The sequence below is a fragment of the Xiphophorus hellerii genome, chromosome 21 (assembly GCF_003331165.1).
Source record: "Xiphophorus hellerii strain 12219 chromosome 21, Xiphophorus_hellerii-4.1, whole genome shotgun sequence".
In the NCBI taxonomy this organism is placed as follows: domain Eukaryota; kingdom Metazoa; phylum Chordata; class Actinopteri; order Cyprinodontiformes; family Poeciliidae; genus Xiphophorus; species Xiphophorus hellerii.
This window is the reverse complement of record NC_045692.1, coordinates 10079901-10100933: the sequence shown is the minus strand read 5'-3', so window position 1 is coordinate 10100933 and position 21033 is coordinate 10079901.

Sequence of the window (21033 nt, the reverse complement as noted above, 5' to 3'; positions counted from 1 at the left end):
CTGCCATTACGGTGTGTATGTGGGAGTGTGTCAGTGTGTGACAGTCTGATTACCATCCCTGAATGAAAGAGTTGTTTGGAATGATCCTGTTGGTGGGAAGGTGGAGGAGGGGGGTGTTCTTCAAGGTGAAGGAGCGGAGCTGTTTGCCAGCTGAGCAGGGGAATACAGAGAGGGAAGCAGCAAAAGGTGGCTAGAAGGGAGACAATGTATGATAGGACAGTGGAAAAAGTGGTTACAGTATCATTTTTCAGACCCTTTGACCTTTTGATGTTTTGTCAAAAGACAGCCCCAAACTTCAATGTGTTTTATTAGGATTTGGGGTGATGGATCAACACAACGTTGTTTAGAAATGTGAAAGAGGAAAATGTTTTTCAAATGACGACCATCAGTCATACAGTCAACAAATCTCACCTTGGAGAGAAAAAAAAGAAAAGAAAAAAGCGGTTGAAAGACGAGCCACGATGAGCTAAGTTTACAGTTTGCCACAAACCATGCATGGGACAAAGGTCAGATGAGACTAAAATGAAATTGCATGGATTGCATGTGAAGCGCAATGTGTGGCATTAATCTAACACTAGACATCATTGTGAAGCATATCGATGGCAACATCATGTCATAGGTATGACAGACATTTCCTTGAGCAGGGACAGGGAAGCTGGTTAGAGATTAATTGAGCTGAATAAACTGGAGGCAAACCTGTTAGAGGCTGCATAAAACTTGAGAAGAGGGGCAGAGGGTCATCTTCTATTTGGACAAGAACACACTGCAGCCAGAGGTGCAATTTAATGGCTTAGACAAAACCATACTGATCTCAGAATGACCCAGTCAAAGTGCTAAATACATAAGATTTCCACCCTTATTTTTATTTGCAAATTACTTCTAAAACCTAGCATTCCTTTTCTCTTGCTTCACAATTATGCACTCCATTGTGTTGGTTTATGATAAATACACAAAACAAGTTTGAGTGTGAAGTGTTATAGATATTTACTATATTCTGAAACTTTACAAGCAGTCTAGCTAACAAATGTGAAAAAATGAGAGCATTTAAAGAACCTGCTCTTCAATCAAACATAACACCTGAACTTCCACCTTAAAGGCCAAGTCAAGCTCCAAAGGCTCAAGTCTTCAAATTCAAACAACCATTTTACTCTGTGTTGCCTGTTTCATATAAGTTCCTGTTATCTTTGTAGCTTTTGTTGTTTTGTTCCCCTATTGATTTCTTTCTTAATAAACTGTGTTGAGATTTTTTTATTTATTTTTTTGTCAAATATGCTTCAAAGGGAATGTGACTTGCCGGGGTGTGCCCCTGAGTCCGCGTTGAAACAAAGAGGAGGCCATGCTCAACATTGTGGGATGAGCTGAGTTCCTTGAAATCTCATTTTCAAGGCCCAAATCTGATCAGCACCTCAGACCTGAACACTGAACTGGAATAATATTGAGGGAAAAAAAAGAATAAACTGCTTTCACATGTATGCGAATGAAAAACAACACAGACATAAGAGGAATCAGTTGTCTATTCTTTTAGATTTCCTGTTCACCTGCTCATTTGCTGTTCTTTGACAGTACAGACAAAGAAGCTGAGGATAAAGTCACTCACTACTCAAAGTTCTCATCAATGATCAAGGTCTAATGCCTCTTGATAGATCACTGTCACATTCATGACCGCTTTTCCTGTTTTATATATATATATATATATATATATATATATATATATATATATATATATATATAAAGCCTAAATACAAAAAAAATATATATAAAAGGGAAGTAGAAGAGCTATTGAAGGTGTGATTCTACCTGGTGACAATGCTGTTAGTGTTGGTGCCTTGACACTGAGAAGGAAGCTTTGGCAGAGCAATCTTTTCTTTCTTTCACTTCCAACATCAGCAATATATAATCCCTATTTGTGGATCATACACACCTGTATGTCCCATGTGTGTGCGCTTTTGTAAGTAAGTGGGTGAAATGATTACCCGTTTAGTCTAGACTCATGTGTGTCATGCGCTTGTGACTATGGGTTTATATGCATGTGTGCAGGTGTGTGTTTCTCTGAGGATGCATGATGATTACCTGTTTTTTCTTTTAATTAATTTATTTTTTATTTTGTGTTTTTAGTTTCTGTCTGTGTGTGTTTGGGTGGGCGTGTGTGTGTGTTGGGGTGTCCAGAGAGGGTCACCTTGCATCCATTGCTTACCGTTTAGAGACCCCCTGCAAGGATAAAAACCATCCTCTGAACTTAATCCAGGCTTATATCCTCTTCATCTCCTTACTCTCGGAAAAAGAAAAAAAAAATCACTCAAAAGTCAACTGGACCAACACACACACACGCACACACATTTGAAATCATAGGGCTAAACAGATACAAACTATATCAGGAAGGACTTTTAAAACAGTTTACCTTTTAGATTTGCTAACTTGTAAAAAGAAAACAAACTTTTTTCACGTGTCCTTTAATGTTCTGAAACTTTGTTTCATTACAAATAGGAATGTTAGTATGTATTAGGATGATTATGTATGACAAACACAAGTAGTACACGATTGTGATACAATATAAGGTTTTCTGTGAATGGAAAAAGGATGTTGCTGAAAGCAATGGTGACCAAAGGCATGATTTTTGGCGATCTCCTGTAAAGGCCGGATTTGTGGAATGCACTACAGTGTTTCCCTGATTGAAATTTCTCCACAACTTTATCCAACCTTACTGAATGAATTAATTAATACTAAATGCTATAACTCATGTATTATTATTATTATTTTTTGGCTTACTTAGTGATGGCCCACTACATAAAATCACAAAAATATACATTGACGTCAGTGATTATAGCTTCAAACAACATTGAAATGTTCAATTAGTATTCCTCGGCAAAGCTCTATTTTATGCCAACGACAGCACGTTTTGTGTGGACTTTTTTGGACACCACGAGTGTGGGATTCCAAGTAATGGATCACATATCAAGTAAGTTATTGGATCGATAGGTGCTGGTGTGAGGACAATGTTTCTCATTTCAAATAACATTCTTGCGCTCATTTGAACCTTTTTATTGTCCCTTATTGTAAATACCCCTCTATTTGTCATGCAAAAATACAAATGCACATTTATTTTTAAATACCCATACTCATATACACATTACTTTGGATCAGAGTATTCTATTTTTAATAACTGCACAGTTGTAATTTTGCACTTTCTCCACTGTATAACGATACACTCAACTGTAGAGTTCTTAATTCCCTTTTCTTGTTTATTTTCTATTCATGTCTTTGTGTAAATCAATATGGTTCAATGGCCTCTAACTTTGTTGCTGTTACACTGGAATTTTCCCTCTGTGGGACAAGGAAGGACATTTCAATTCTATTTTACATTTGTGAAGTTTTTGCAGGTTTTAAACCAAATGCACAGCATTCCAGTCTCATTACCTGCAGACCTCAAATTAAGCATGTATTGGACACATAAAAAAATAAGTGTTGAAAATATATATTGGTCCAGAGGCCTAAATGTTTAAAAGACAGGGATGATAAAGGTGTTTGCAACTGCAGGAACTTGGAGCTTGCTCACAACTTACAGGTATCTTACACTTGGGCAAAACCACACAGACTCACTCTGCAGAAATGCCTTAATATTGAAGTTGTGACCAGTCTAAGAGGGTGAAATGGATGCTAATAGATTATGGATTTTAACACGTTTTTTATGAATATGTTGACATTAAATGAGCAAATGAAAAAAATGGTTTAAGCTTTTTAGTCTACTACAAGTCATGCATTAGGATAAACTGAAGTAATTTACTATGTTTGTTCATATGGGTTCCAAGTTACAAATAAAAGATGTCATGTTTGAACTTTTTGTTTTTGTCTGTAAAAAAAAATAGGTTTTATTTATATAAAAAAAAAGTAACTAAATGTGAGATGGGAACATCTTTAAAGTCCTTTTATTTCGGATTATCTGAATCAAAAGCAGGTATATTCATTATTTTATTTACAATCTTAACAAATCTGCTATATCAGACTACAACTGTTTCACACAGTAGTTTGTCTCAGGCAAAATGTAATGTTAGTCTGCGAAAACTAATGGAATGGGTATGAGTGGAAGATTATGGCTTGCACAAAGCTTCAACTAAATGTGTGCAAACATTTTTGTTTTTTTCATTTTTGTGTTAAAGTTTATATTTGTACTGAAACAAACTTTAACAGAATTTTTTTTTCTGAAAAACTTGGTTTGTTACTAAGCTATGCAGCAGCACAGGCTCTTACACCTTATACAAGGAAAGTAAAAATAGCTTGACGCCTGTGTGGAGGTAAAATATGTGGGTTGGTAATCCATTCTTCTTCAGCACTTCCAAAGAATCCTTGCCTGTGAGTGTACTTTTTTTTGGCACCTCTTTGTGTAGATAGAAGCTGAGGGTGATGTGGATCTTCTAAATGTTTTCACCACTGTGTGTCTACCCCAAGAGATTTCTGCCAGCTATAGTGGATAGTTGGCTTAAAGGAGCACTTGACTCCCAGCAGCCCCAGTGACACTCGATCACCAACAGTACAGGTCTGTGGTTGTACAGGGCAGCTCCCTGGTGAAAATATGTGGTTACTCGGAGGCAGCATAGTATGGAAAAAGGTATGCAAGTTCAGCATTCCCAAAACTGTGCAGTTTTCCATGTTATTTCAAGAAAGAAATATCCATCAAAAGAAAAGCTTCCACAGTTTTTGATGTAGTAAAACAGAGAGAAATGATGTTTCATCTTGATTGAATTTGAAAAATAAATTAATCTGGCTTGCTGTAAGAAACAAAATGGTAATCAGACAATGAGCTGGATGCCAGACAAAACATCGATTTCAAAGCATCTCTCTAAGCAGCCTCAGAGCCACCTTATGGTATTGACCCTGCCTCTAACAAATATGCCTATATTTATATTGTCTTTTTTACTGGGACAATGTACAGCTTTTCTTTGAATGGATATTGAATCATACACACATGCTTACCTCCAAACTCAATACTCATTCTCTTGCAACTTGTGCTTTATCTTCGGAGTAAATATTTATGCGCTGTTTGGCGCCAAGGAAATAAAAAAAAGAAAGAAGAAGAAAAATCTCTAAAAACTAAATCGCCTTGCATCTAAAATCAATGATAAAATGGGGGCACCAACACTGCTTTCTAGGTCAAATTTGAATATATATTTTTTTGAGATATTGATTTGTGTAGTGTGACCTACCCAGACTCATTCTTTGTAATTAAAAAAAAAACAAAGATTGGGACTGGGGCATAGGGGCTGTCTGAATCATGCAGCAATTTCATTCTGTGTCGGTGTGTATTTATTAGGATTTCTTGTACAGATAAATCAGAACTTGCGATGATGAAGAAGAGGCGGGCCTAAAGCCTAAGGAAGATTTATGTCGTCTAATGTCTGTGTGTTTGAAAACGAGCTGATTAGAAATGGTATTCATTTGTAATAGTGAGTCAGATTAATTTTGGAATATTAATTAATCTTACATTGTGATCTATTCCTTCCAAATCTTTAGTCATCAGTTCAATACATCCACTATTGTCTATTTTTATTGATTTGTTGAGAGAGAAGAAGAAAGACTGGCAAGAGAGTATGGTGGCATACAGTAAAGACATGAACGAATGCCAAGACATTTCTATGTCTTTTTGGTTTCGGTTACAAAATTTGTCATTACATTCATCTGGGTACGCAGGCAGTACAGTATAAATGCAATCTGCCAAGAGGAACCAGATCATTTCACTAATGGCTTCTGCATTTTCCGAGGTGTGAGTAAAACAACTTTTTATCCAGTGAGGCCACACACACACAGCCTTCTGAAATGTTTTCACATTACAACCATAAACGGCAGTGTAATTACTGTTTTATGGGATAGACAAATATAAAGCTGGAGATATTTTTGAAGTGGAAGAAACAAACACATGGTTTTTACGTACTTTGCTTTAGCATGCCTAAATGTAACCCAGGCAACCAACTGTCCTTACCTAATTATTATACAAAGCTTATTTAATCACAGCATACATACAGCTATTGTATGACTGTCTCAGAGAGCTATTAAAAAACACAAGTGAAAAATAAATAAAGAAGCACACCAGATAGTTATGTGGTAAGGCTTTTCTTGAGCAAGGATAAAGAAGCTGGTCGGAGATGATGGTAAGATAAATTTGGCTAAATATTTGGCAATCCTGGATGAAAACCTTTTAGAGGATACAAAAAACTTGAGACGTTTACCTTCAGTCAGGCCAGCAACCTGAAACATACAGCCAGAACTGCAATGGAAAGGTTAAGATGAAAGCTTATTGTTGTGTTAGAATGGCACAGTCAAAGTCCAAACCTAAAACTAACCGAGAATCAGTTGTAAGACTGCTTCTCATTGATCTCATTTGCTTCTCATTGATGCTCTGTATCCAATTTTACAGAGAAGAAGAAATCACCAAAATATTAGTGCCTAAATGTTTAAAGCTGCAAAGAGACACCATGGAACCCTTGCAGCTGCACTTACAGCAAAAGTACAAAGAGAATTGCTGAACACAAATGTAGGCAGCACTTTTGAAAAGTTGAAAATGACATATTCCTTAAATTTCATATCGACTCACTACTTTCTGCCAGTCTTCTACAAAAAAAATCCACTAAAACACATTGAAATTTATGGTTGTGAAGTGTCAAAATGTGAAGAAAGGCAATGAATACATTTGGTAGTTACTGTACATACAGAGTCTATAGATCTCATCTTAAAGTTGACAATATTTCTTCCATGATATTTTTACATTTTTATTTATTTATTTTTTGCCAGGTGATGTTCTGAATATTAATATGAGTTGATACTGTAAAAGGCAGCTCGTCTTGTGTTTATGCAGCCTCCCTTACTGTGGGTGTCTGGTCCTTCTGTCCTTTAGCCCCTGTGTCATCTTCCTCCCCTGTCTCAGAGCCATCCCAGCCTGTTTGAAGTGGCTATTAGCCAGAAATCAAAGCCTCCCATCAAGCCCATCTCAGCCCTGTGCCCTTTTAGAATATTCACCAACGGTCTCCTGGCCTTTTGTGAGCCCCCTGGAATAAAAATAATCAAAATCAGAATGGACCTTCATGTGCAATAATACTCTGTCTACTCTTATGGCCTCCACTGTCAATGCCATTTATTATTCATGCACCCATACTGATGGGTCCAGGGCACGTTCAAGAGGTCTGCTTCTCACTGTTCCACCACTGTTCATCAATAGCTGCCAGCTAGGTAGGGGACTTTATTATTGAACAGTGGCCATGCTAGTTTGACGCAGACACTGTTCTATAATTATTACAACTTCAAAAACTTTGTACTCTCTTTCTCTCCATCCCTTCCTCCATTTGAAATGGCCTCCCTCTTCCTCTTTTCTCTGTTGTTAATTTAAACACTGTCTGTTTCATCCTTCCCAATAGGTGTCTGTTTTACAATAAAAGGTCATCCTCATTTGTCCGCCGACACAAAAGAGACCACCGTTGGGGCTGAGGTCAAACAATCAGACAGACAAATAGACAAAGGGATGGACAGAGCAGTGGCTGGCGCTACACGCAGGTTCTCCAGACCCAGTAGAGAGGAGAAAGGATAGTCAGATAAGGTAAGATAGATGGAGCGACCGTAGCAGCAGTAAAAGACTCAGGAAGTGAAAGACTCAAAGGATGGAGGGAGTGGTGGTTGCTAGCAATAGGGAAAGTGGGCGAGAGGGGACAGATAACTAATCATGCCATCACCTTCTACTCTTCTTCCTCCTCCTCTCTACTCCTTGCTCACCTCTTCTCTGCTCCTCTGTGGGGATGATTGACGAGGGCACGGTGGACTGAGGTTGTCCCAGTCCCCAGATTAGAAAGCCCTCAAACAAATGAAGCCTGGAAATGATGCCCTAGGGAGTTGGGAGCAACGGGGAAGACAGACAGGACACACGCTCTGGCTTAAAGGGACACAAGATGCAAGAACAAGTGAGGAAAAGAAAAGTGGAGAAGAGAAATGGCATGTTTCTTTGGCTTGTAGGTGATGCAGATGGAGCTAAACTAAGCAGATAAGTTTAAGATCATCACAAAAAATTGCAAGTAAAAGAGAAAGAGTATAGAGACAAATGTGTCAGATGAGTGAGAAGAAAGCATGAAGCAGCTATAATTAGGATACCCCAAAGGGAGAAACGAAAGCACAATCCAACCAGGGCAACGAGTGATGGAGGAAAGGGAAGGTGAAATGACAGAAAAGAAAAAAATGGACTCTCGACCGTGGCCCTACGCACCTGTTCTCGTCTTTCTAAGAGTACACCGCAGCAGATTGTTTCCCTTGCGCTCTTCTTCAGATCTGATACGGTACATTCATCAAAAACTGAACGTAACCCAGCCCTTTCATACACAGACACATACATGCACACCCCAAAGCACTCCCCATATTGCACATCTTGAAAAACGATCATCCTCAACCAGGACATTTTTTTTAGAATTCAAATATTATATATATACATACAAAAAAAATTGAAAGAAAATCTATAGAAAAAGAATACAAGGAAGAGGTGATATATGACCAGATATTAGGGAAAAGTTTGATTTTATAGATGTCACGTGACCTTAGCATGAGTGACCTCCATTTCCCCCAAATGGAGCAGGTCCAGCGTTTTAATGGAGTCTCTTTCGGCCATATATCAGCGCAGCTTGTCTCGTAAAATTCTGCTCGGGTCGACCTCACAAACCACCTCCACCTTTATCGTGACACATACAGAGCTTTTCATGAGCAGAAAATAGATGTATTAACAGGGAATGATTTTAACATAGTCGGTGGGTGGAAACAGAAAGGACGAGGAAGGTGCTGGAGATCTCACCCATCTCTGTTTTGTTCTACAATGTGTTTGTGTTTCCTTTGTGAACAGTTGTCTCCCCCAACCTTCTTTCTTCGGTTCTCTTTGGTCAGTCTCCATCTCTGCTTACTCCCTCTTCTCCATCCACCCACCTCTTCTTTGTATGTCTGTTGAGTGTCACGGTGTTACAGCCAGCCAGCATGACATTTTTTAAAGTTTTTGTGAGGAGGCTGACAGAGCACAGATGAGATTAACCTAGCTGGCTGCCATAGCACCTGTCCTTCTGCTCTTTTTTTTTTCTTTTCTTTTGCTGGTAAAAATAATGCCAAAGACAACATGTTTTGGTTGTATGAGTACTATTGTGTTAGCTAGGGCAATGAAAGTCTCCTAACCATTCTATCAAGCAGATAGTGAGGGGGAAAAAAACAGGTGCATACAGAGAAATAAAGATATGGGGAATCTAAGAATGTGGAACATTCATTTATTCAAAAATAATTTCCTTGAAAAAATAGTGCACTATGAATGGAAAGAGCTTTTATCTTCAATTGATTTTTTTTTTTTCTGAACATCTAAAGGATTTTTTTTGATCATATACACTGTATACAATGCATTCCTCTTTAGGAAGATATTTCTGGAATTTCTTTTACTTTTTAATAGTTTGTGTTTATGATTTGATAAATGTGAGGACAATAAGCCTTAAAAACAGGTCATCTGTGTTCCAAGTGCATTTGCTGCAAGACCGAGCATACACAATAGCATTCATCTGCACTGCTCAGTATTAGTCATTGGCTGGTGATATTCTTTTGCCACGGAAACCTTGAGTGAAAAAACCATGATGTTTCTGTTAAGAGAAAAACATAAAGCTAGGCAACTAAAACTGTTATAAACTTTAACTTAACCCTCCTGTTATGTTCGCTTCTAGGGTACAGCAAAAATGTTCGTGGGTCAATTTGACCAGGGGAGTGTTTAATCATGCAGTAGTGTCAGAAATCATAAAGTTCCTGCAAAACATTTTTGTATCTGATTATTAACTCCAATACTAACCATTTCAATCAATATTTGTGCAATGATGTATTTTTTATTTCTCAGAAATTAAGGATCAGTGACGACAACTTATATATATAACTTTTATATTACACTTTTTTTTTTTCAATGGGTGATCTTTATAATTGAACTTGAGACACATATACTGTTCAGGGTCAAATTGACCCGCTGATTAAAATCAAGACTAGTGAGTCATGCAAAGAGTATTTATGTTTCCCTCCACTTCTGTTGAATGTCCACTCAGTGTGGGTGGAGTTTGCCCACGGGAACAGAATAGGTTCCTGTCAAAAGTTGTATGAACACCTGCTTTCTCGCAGTTTCCTAGTGAAGTAAAGAGAATAGTGAGAAAATGGGCTTGTGTGTGTGTGCGTGTGCATGTAGGGGTGTGGTGTTTGTGTGTGTGTGGTGAAATATGGTTCATAGCTGCAAGGAAACATAAAATTGGACATTTTTTAATCTTTTTTTGCACTTTAACTTGACTCCCGGGTCAAATTGACCAGGACAGTATCTATGTAAAAAGTAGATGCAGGGGGTGTTAAAATGAATACATTTTCAATTTATATGTAGAGTGCACCTATTAAGACAAATAGAAAAAGTTTCATGAAAAAAAAAATACTTCCAAGTATTTAAAAAACAACAACTTTAAAACGGGTCAATTCGACCCGCAACATAACAGGAGGGTTAAGAAAAGAAAATAAACATATTCCTTCTGTTCATAGAAAAATCATTATTATAATATCTAGCTGTTTTATTTCTTACTTTGAATTTCAGTAGTTTCAGGTAACAGTGTTAGGCAAGTTTGGCACTCATTTGGCCAAACTTATCTTTTTCTCTGTTTGTTTTTATTTTTTGTAAGAGAGGAACAGGTGTACTCATTCAGTGAGCTGACTGGCAGCGCACAGCAACAAGTTCAGGAAAGGTACTGTGGGATTATTCTGTGCTCCACTGTCTTTGGCACAATTCCTGGATCTTCTGTAAAAGGTTTTTAAACTGTACCTGAAAAAGTAGCTGTTTTACAACATGACTAATTCAAATCTCTACAGATTCTTATGGAGGTACTTAGCCTAGACCAGGGGTCTCAAACTCCAGGCCACGAGGGCTGCAGTCCTGCAGTTTTTAGATGTGCCACAGGTACAAAACACTGGAATGAAATGACTTAATGACCTCCTTCTTGTGTAGATCAGTTTTCCAGAGCCTTAATGACCTAATTATTCTGTTCAGGTGTGGTGCAGCAGAGGCACATCTAAAAGTTGCAGGACTGCAGCCCTCGAGGACTGGAGTTTGACACCCCTGGCCTAGACCCTTAATGCTTTAACTTCCAGCTTCCCCTCAGGGGGCCATTTTCTATATCGCCTTTCAAAAGTATCAATACTTTTTCATGTTTACAGTAACAACCGACTTTTGGATATTTTATTGAAATGTGAAGTGGAAGTAAGATTATATGAATGGTGAATATAGTGATAAAATCTAAATGCCATATAAATAAAATCATGCTTCCAAAAGCCCAATGTAGTCAATAGAGTTGTCCCGTATAAATCAGAGAAGTTGTTCTCTGAAGACCTTAAACATTTGTTAGAGAAGACTGGCAAACAAAAATCCATCAGCAACAAAGAACCTAACAGGCAGGTAAGGGAGAAAGTTATGGAAGAAGTTCAAAGCAGGTGTAGGTTATAAAACAATGTCCCGAGCTTTGAAAATCTGATAGAGCACCATTTCATTCATCTGGAAATGGAAATAGCATGGCACAGATGTAAACCTATCAAGACTGAACAGCTCGGAAAAGAGAGCATTAATTAGAGAAGCAGCCCGGAGGCCCATAGTAACTCTGTAGAAATTGCAAATATCTGCAGTTTAGACAAGAAAACATACAAACAAATCAACAGCTAGATTTACACTCTGCTACTACACTTGCCAACCTTTATGAAATTGAGGTTAAGGTTCAACTTCCGGTCAAACATTTGCCCTAAACATTCAGACAAAGTGTTCTGAAGTTTGTGGCTCTTACTTCACAAATATTAAAAATATGGTGTTAAAAGGGAATCAATACATTTCTAAGGTATTGTACTTCTACATTTTGCTACTTTAAACAATTTTCTTTCCAATGTACTGTAGCAGACGTCATCACGCGGGAAACGATTGATAGGGAAACACGAGAATGGATAAAAATTGAAAAAAAATTAGAGGTAGAATACTGCAAAGCAGGAGCTGCTGCAGCCGTGGATTGTATCTGAAGTAAATACCGAATGACTAGTGATGCAGTGTTTAAAACACACAGCGCCCCCAGTCAGAGCCTGCTCTTCATCAGTCAAAGAGGCAGAAATGAGAAATGCATCTGAGCGACGCTTTTAAAGGCAAAGTTCAGTAATTGGGAATGACAGACACACACAAAGCATCCATCACTCATGACCTTTCCTATTTCTCCTGCTCTTTCTTTCCTCTCTGTCTCCAGCCTCTCTGCTCTGCACAAGGACAAGAAAGGCAAAAGAACAACAGAAACACACATCTTTTTATAGACAGTATTTAATAAGTCTTTCAAAGATTCATTGTGATGCTATTAACCCAGGATAAACTTGAAGTAAAGAGTTTTGTGCTTGTGGCATGGAAACAATGGCACATGCCTGTACTGCAACTGTGCTTCGTCTCTTACTGATTGGGTATGAAAGAGAAACTTGCAATTTTTTTGAAGTTTTAATGTAAAGCAAAGTCTCTATGTGGGCTTGAATTTTGAGTATCGTGGATTCAATGAAAATTAAGCAGCTCAATACATTTGTAACAAACGTGTCTTTTTATGGCCACATTCTTTCTTATCCGCCTTCTCCTTTTCTGATCTATTTTATTCCTTTTCATTGCCATTATTCCCAACTGTGATAAAACGACCAGGTCATGTACAAAAAGGATGCCTTACCCTCCGTCTCTTAGACATACGCTCAGCCGCGCACACGCAGACACACACTTTTCACATCTGGACTTGTGTTTAATTTTATGTCAAAGTCCGGACAGGAAGCACCTGTCTAGATGAAATCCTGCAAGCCAGTGAAACAGAGCCAGAGAGCAAGAGAAAGATTGGAAAGAGGAAAAAAAATAGAAGTACACAGAGAAAAGGAAAACATTAATCCATCTGTTGTGGAAGCGCGTGTCACAGTATGTGTCACATTAAAAACAACATCAACTAACAGAGCAAAACCTAAATTGGTTTGGAAAGGGCAAGTCATGTGAAATTAACGCAGATTTTATCCCTTCTAAATGTGATTGTGTCTGCATGTTTGGAGGGGGCTGAATGCAGGTCATTCTTTTTCTTCAAGTCTTGAGTGGGGGCAGGGGGGAGGTTCTGCTCAGCACAAATCTGCAATTATAGGGTAGTAGAACTTCCAGATGTGAGATTATTCTTCCTCTCACATTAGGAGATTAAAAGATCACTGTCTGGACAGAGTCACACACCTGTCACAAAGGAGGCTCAGTGACATTCTTAATTAACTTGTCAATTAATGACAGGACGTAATCAGCTTTAACCAGGTGTAATAGCCTCATTATCAGTTTATGTGAAAGTATGTAGAAGTAAAAATACAACACCCAAATATGTGGAGGAGTTGAAAGTGTACCATTGTCAAAGAGTAGATTTGATCTTTATTAAACGGAAACATAATAAAAAGTTCAACTTGCTTCTCTCCAAATTAACAAGTGTCCATGTCAAATATATATTTTTTTCTATTCTGTTTTGCCCTCCACATTTTTCTATATTTTCATCTTTTTTTTTTTTAAGTGTGTAACAACAGTCATTTGATTTTTGTTATAAACATTTCTGCTGATCTTAGTAATCGTCTTAGACAACATATAAAAGCACAATTCTAAAAGAAGTACAAACGTTGTTTACAAAAGTCATTTAGGTTGAAACGCGTAGAGTTTTCTTATATGTCTTTTACTTTATTTTTCAAACACAAGCCAGTGGTTTTTGAAGGAATGTCAGAGCGTGTCCATTAATTTGCTTGATCTAAAGCCTCGTCAATGCTTTGGGTGATTTTATATCACAAGTGAAGTTGCCATTCGTGGGCCACATAAAAGCCCTTTTCGTCTTCAATGTGCACCCCTCCACTATGACTTTAGGTGTGTCAAAGTGTGTTTACATCAACACGTACACTCCAGGTAACATCAGACAGCTGCTACCTTAGTCTTGGAAGGACGAAAAAGGTTGACAGTACATTCAATCATCAGTCTACCATCTTTTGATTTGGTTTGCTTGTAACTAGACATTCTCGAGGAAGTTTTACTTTGTTTTATGGCAAGAAATGCATCGATGTCGTAGAAAAACGAAGGAAGCTAAATAAATATTTGTTTTTTAAGCACAGGCTTCCTTACAGACTTTTTCTCTGAAGTCTACAAGAAGGTTCAGCCATGTTGTGCCTAACAAACTAAAAGAAACAATATATTCAAGAAGACAAGCCACTAACTGTTTTAGAACCGTCTTGTTTTTGATTTGAAATGTTGAAAGCCAGTCTAGTTTTTGGACTGAGCATAAGACTTTGCTTTCTGAAAATGCTTATAGTTTGGACTAGCTAGAACCAACTATGTCCTTAAGTATGACCTGTTAGGCTCAGATTGCTAGAGAACCAGATTGCATCAGCAAACTTTAGTCACAATGTTCATGTATACTAATACATGAACATTGTAACAGTAACCGTTATACTCATTACTTGACATCAGGACTATTGCTCTCCTTAATTTTCTCTGCAAATGCCTTGTAATAAAGATCTGACATCTCAGCTGGCAAGTTCTCTGGATCTTAGATCATTTCCATTAAAATAAATGAGATGTTGAAGATGCAACGGTTACCCCCTTTGAAAGGATCGCAACTCATCTTGACCAAGCCAAAACCAGCACCTATACCATATTCATAGATTTCCTCCATGTCAGTGCAGTTCGGCCTCATATCCTTGTAGTGTGACCTAATGCTTGAGTAGTTCCTGAGAAATGTTAATTTGCATTATGTTCTTGATTGATTTTGTAGGTGTCTATGATTTTAGAAGTGTTCCCAACTCTGGCACAACTGATTCACCTTCTCCCACCTTGCATTGGTAATCAACCAATCATTTAAGTCAAATGTGGCAGCAGGGAAACACATTTTACAAGCAAAGCAAGATAGTGGACCCAGAGGACAAGTGTTGGGGACCTCTGGTCAAGAGGACTGCATCCGAGTGAAGATTTGATCTAATTTCTCTGTTTCCCTAAAAGAAGAAAAAAAAAGTTTGGAATTTATTTTTCTTTATGACTGGACTGCACTCTGAATTAGACTCTGTGTCAATGGCTAAATGTAAATATGATGGTTTATGAAATTGTTAAGACTGCGTGTGACTTGGTTTGAACTGGATCTAGTTGTTTTTGTGTTTCATTTTCCGGAGATGATTTGAATTGTTACTACATAAACAATCTAAACTGAAAAAATAGATTTCAGCTGAATATTTGCTTTACTTTCCTAACATTTTTGTATGGAACAGAGGTGGTTGAGTTTTTTTCTTTTATTATTATTATCATTTCAATGAAATTTAATAAACACATGCATTTCAAAATGGGGTTTTTGTGTGCATGGAATGTAAAAATGTCTCAATTGTCTCATTAGCAGTGCATACATGAATATATGAGCAGTTTTTGTTTGATATTGTTAATAAAGATTCACATGACGCAGACAAGATTTAAACAACATGGTTGGTTCCTTCTTTTTTTCATTTCCTTTCCCTTTTTCTTCCTTCCTTTCATCTACTTCAAGGTCAATCGTCAGAATAAAGCAGCATGTCACCGCTGCTTTGTCTATTCATATAAAATTGCAGCATTCATTGTACGTCAGATAAAGCTCAAAAATAGGAGAGCAGGAAGAGAGGAGGCAGCGATTCAGGGAACAACAGATGGATGAAAGAAAAAGAGAGAAAGAAGAAGAAAAAAAAAAAAAAACAGCCCTATCGTAGCATCCTCCTGCCTGGCCTGTTTTTATCTGTCCATGACAAATTCAAGCTTTCAGCGTCTCCTTTTCTCTTTTCTCCACATTTTCTCCTTTTCACCTTATCTACTGTCTCAGCACTGCATCACTTGCCATTTTAGAATAATGTCCTCCCATGTCTATAATGACATTGCCTTTGTGCCTCAGATTACCTTGGGGTTTTCAGTAACCCCCCACCCTCCCCCCCCCACACACACACCCCAACAAACCCAACACACATTGATGGAGGAATAAAGATGCAATTGCACACACACACACCTCCACCCCCCCACACACCCCGACACGCCAACGAGCAAGTGTCAAAAACGATTCATCCATAAACCTTGAAAGAAACCAGGTGAATCAATGCACATTAATATCCACCATATTCTAAAATGGTAAAATGCTCTTCAACAGCCAGTAGTATATAAAAATATTTTTTTAAATATTCTATTTATATTTTTGTAATATTCTACTATTGAGGTAAAATTTGTCTTTTATGCTAAAGAATTTGCTGTTTCAGAAATATACATTTTGATCCTGGGTGATGGTTGTTTTTGACTATGCAGGAACTTTTTTTTCTATTTGTCACTGTCATGATTTAGACTTATGAGCATAATCCACTTCATTTACATTTTTGGAAGATAAACAAATTTTGAAAGAAAAAAAAAAGTTACATTTTCCAATAACTGTCTCCCATATTTCACAGTCAGTGTTCTTCCTGGCCATTTTCTCCTATAAAGAAATAATTTCCCTTCAGGTATCATTAGACATGAAGCAAGTCTCCAGCTTGTATTATTTCTGTGCTCTGATGAGCTCCTTAAACTGTGACAGGTCCTTCTCTCCCCTGCCTAGCTGTGCCTCTTAATGAGATGGTAATCAGCCAGTCATCAGCAGAGAGACCAGGCAGGAAACATAATGAGAACATTAGGCTGCATACTGAAAGGACCCCCTGCCAGGTGGAGGATCAATGGTCTGGCCTGATCAAAGGTGGATGGTGCAGCTGATGGTTAGAGAGGAAGAAGGAGGGACAGAGAGGCAGAATGTTGTCATGTTGACTGAACAATAATCTTTTGTGTCCAGTCCTTTAACATTCAGATGTCTCACAGATCAAACAGGAATACAGATCATAATTGTTATGTTTCCTATTATAGTGTTCCCTGAAAATCCCTCCTGAACTTTGTAATGAAGATGTTGTGGAGAGAGGCAGGCTGTTTTCAAATGATGAGAAAAAATAAGTTGGTATTTTTGTCAAACCTTCTCAGCAATTTGAAGCATTTAAGTTTAAAGTTTATTAAAATCTGAAGACCTAAAAACGTTAACCCACTTTCTAATATTACATTGGCTTGTCCTGTACCTACTGGACCACTTCTGTTAAAAGTGAGGATTTCAAAGCACAATCATCTTACAAGGCAAGATTTTAGCATTTAAATCAAAGAATCTCCTGTTTAATTCATTTTTTTTCTTTTTTGCTTTCACATCTGGAGTAAAAATTGCACGAATGACCAGTTTTTAAATGATCTGAAATCAGTCCAAATTTGACATGTCCTTAAGTTGCAGTTTTAAGGATTGTATAATTTTAAGGTGGTCCTGATACCAAAATAGTTTCAAAAATTCTCGCTTTCATGCTTTCGCAAATTGATTTAAAGGGATGATTAATCATGGCATTATCCAATTCTGAGTTGATTTGTCCAAATATTTTAGGCTTTAAAGCAAGAATGATCAAATCTAGTCCGAAGTCATTCAAAAACTGAGTTTCACTTCAAAGCAGATTCCTTTATCAGCTGACTCTACCACACACTGTTACAACTCAAGAACTGTCATGTTTCTTGCATCAAAAAGACAGTCTCAAATATTTAGTTAAGTGTAAAGCACTAACCTTCACACACAAAAACTCTTCATTACAAATCACATGCCGACAGTATTGTCATCATGATAAATAGTTTTCCCTAATAAAAATGCAATGCCATTTTAATTTTAAGATTTTTCATGGCAAATACTGAGTTCCACTGTTTTTTAATACATAAAGTTCTTATTTAATTTAGCCTTATAAGCAATTCATCTAACCCTGCTGTAAGTGTGTCACACGGTTCTGTCTTTAAATTAACCTCAATACAATTGAACGAATAAATATGATTAAAAGTAAGTATGTAATGAAATTGAGTTTGAAAATGAGTTTCAAAAATGAAAAACAATGCAATTAAGCTCCAGTTATCTTGATTAAAATTCTTTTGCAGGAAATAATGAAAATGAAAAGGAAGGGAACTAAATTAAAAGAAGAAAATGTCATGTTTATTTTATGCAACTTTTTACAAGGTACAAGGGAGAACATCATCATTCCAAGATTAAGATAGGTGTGTTCAGTTTAATTAAGCAAACTACAGTATATACTGCATAGAGAGCAGTATGTATGCTCTTATTTGTTTACATTTGCAAATTTCTTTTATCACAAATTAATTTAAAAATGAGTATTTTTTTTGGAATAGGTTAAAAAATGGCTAATTCAGACAGTAATAATTCTAATATTTAATTGAACAATTAAAATACAAATTATAGCCGATAAATTATTAAAAACATTTCCAAAATATACCTTTGAACACTGCATTTGCAAAGGTACAGCTCTTTTACAAACTGAAATGTGCTTTTAAGGGAAGAAAGACTGATGTGAATCATTTCAGACCTCTTCGGTTGATAGAATCCAGACACATGTAAAGCACCATAATATACAAACCCCCACAGATGTCCTACTACTGCTGTGGCAATTCAGATGTGGAGGATGAACTCTTCCACCCAAACTTCCCTTCCCCATATAAACCATTCGGTATCCCTTTATGGATTTCACATATGTATATTCTTATTTATGTTCCCTCTGTCTTCTATCATCACTATGAAACGCAGTCCCTGCATGAATCCGGCCATAAAACTGACTGAAGTCACATTAATTGTCAGACACAGACACGGTTCTGATCATAAATGCTGCTGCTTTAAATCACAGATAAATCTGCCCCACGCCCCCTGCTCTCTGGTGCCTTCCAAAGTGATTTGGTCTCAATTTGTAATAAAAAGACCAATAGGGACAGCGATGCCAGCGCTTCACTTTTGAGTTTAGCATTTTTTTTCTACCTTTTTGTCTCACTGCACTGACTGATTTTTAATCCAATAAACGTTGCATAAGGACACAGTCCCAGAACAAAGGGAGGAGAAAAACTTCTCACTGAAAACCTATTATATCACCCTTGTTAAAATAAGACGAGGAGGAAGGGGGTGAGGTTAACATATAGGGTTTCATGCAAAGATCGTAAAATTACTGAAGAATAAAAGCCATTCATTTCACATGACATCATTTTTCTGAGGATGTGGGCTTCACCAGCTTCAAAAACAGGGACAAAATGTTTCCCTCATCAATGCTAGTGCTGCCAATATCTGACAAGACACACAGCGCAACAGGAAAAATAAAAAATAAAAATGTTGGATTAGCCTAGCGGATACTAGACAAAGCTTTTCAAACATATATTAAAGGTGTAATACACTTAACTGTCCAACTGTCAAGGCATACTGTTTATGTACAGTCAGGGTAAAAATGTGAGCACATCCTATTACAACTCTCCTGGGGTTTTACAGTCAGAATGTGATAAAAACATACATGGACTGTTCCAACAATGAGGTAAAAACATTCTCAGATAAACAAGAGGACCCAACGCGTCACATTGTGCCATTGCTTATTTAATAAAGCAACTATTGATAATGTTTTAAGCTTCTATAGTCACCTTAGGAACCGATAACATTTCCAAACAGGCTTTGTATATTTCCATATCAGTCTCTCACATCACTGTGGGTGACAGCTGGATGCTCTTCCACTGAATGCTGCACTTTGTTTTATTGACATTTATTGGCATGCATCGAGAAAGAAATGCTTAAAGTTTTCCCACTGTGGTCTGGGATTTGACAGAGACATTAAGCAACTTCACAGTGTTTTTTTATTAACAGTATGTTGTAATATTGAAAGCCTACTTTAGATCATTTTCATTTTAAATTGTCCAATTTATCCCAACACACCTCCCTGTTTATGCTATGGCATAAAGAGGAGGTAACATGCACACTGACTGTACAGTCCGAAGGTCTCATGGCAACCAAAACAAGCTTAAATCACCAGAGATAACCGGTATATTGTCACCATGGAGCTATCACAGGAAGTCCACAGGACCTCTTTGACACTTTTTTGTAACGCTTTGGGATTTTAAAAGTGAAGTATGCAGACTTCATCTGTGTCAGGGATGCTCACCAATGTATTTTTGGTCTTCTGCCAAACAGAGCATAATATATGGTCTGTTCTCACTTAATGTGACACTGCAAATGAAGGATATTGTTGTCTAGTTTGTTGCCTTTGCAAATTTAAGTTATCTACAACAAGCAGCACTTTTTTAAACATTTAGTTTAAATTCAGGTCTGGACTTTGATAAGATAATCCTTGCAGAAAAGCGATATTTGTCAACTACAAGGCAAATCCTATGAGACTCTCCCACTTCAGCTGTGGATCTCTGTAAGGATTTCAAAGTTACCTTGGCTCTTGTGGCTGCTTTTCTGGTCATTGCTCTTCTTGTCCATATATGTAGATCTCAGAAATTTTTCTGTTGCCATTCCTCTTCTACATATTTAATGACAAAACTGAACTGAACTGAGATGAATAGAACAAACTGAATAATGCTCTACTGAATGCTTAGCTTGAAATGATGGTTTATAAAGTAACTCTGCTCCGTCCCTGATCTCTCTGTTGTTTCCTAGATTCTGCGATGGCACTTGTTCATTGATGTCTGCTAAAAAAAATAAACATTTGAGGCCTTTGTAGAACAACTGCATTAAAAAAGGAAAAATACAATTTGCATCCGGGTTGGTAAAACTTAAGCTACTTTTGACAGCAATTGATTGGATTTAGCTTTATCTTGAGGCATCGGAGTAAAGAGGACTGATCACAGTTTTTGGATTGTTACTTGTGAAAAACTTCATAAATCATTACTTTATAACTACTAATGCATTGTAGTTGTACTGTGACAGGAGTGTGAATACTTGTAAGCCAATGTACATCGTCTAACATTAAAAGGACTTGCCATTAGTTTGATTTGTATTGATTTCTCTGTGAGATCTAGACACTGTAAACACAGATACAAGGAATCTTTGTGATACATCATGGAGCAACCGCTTGAACAGTAAGGTGAAGAGTAGCTGCTCTTCACCCCAT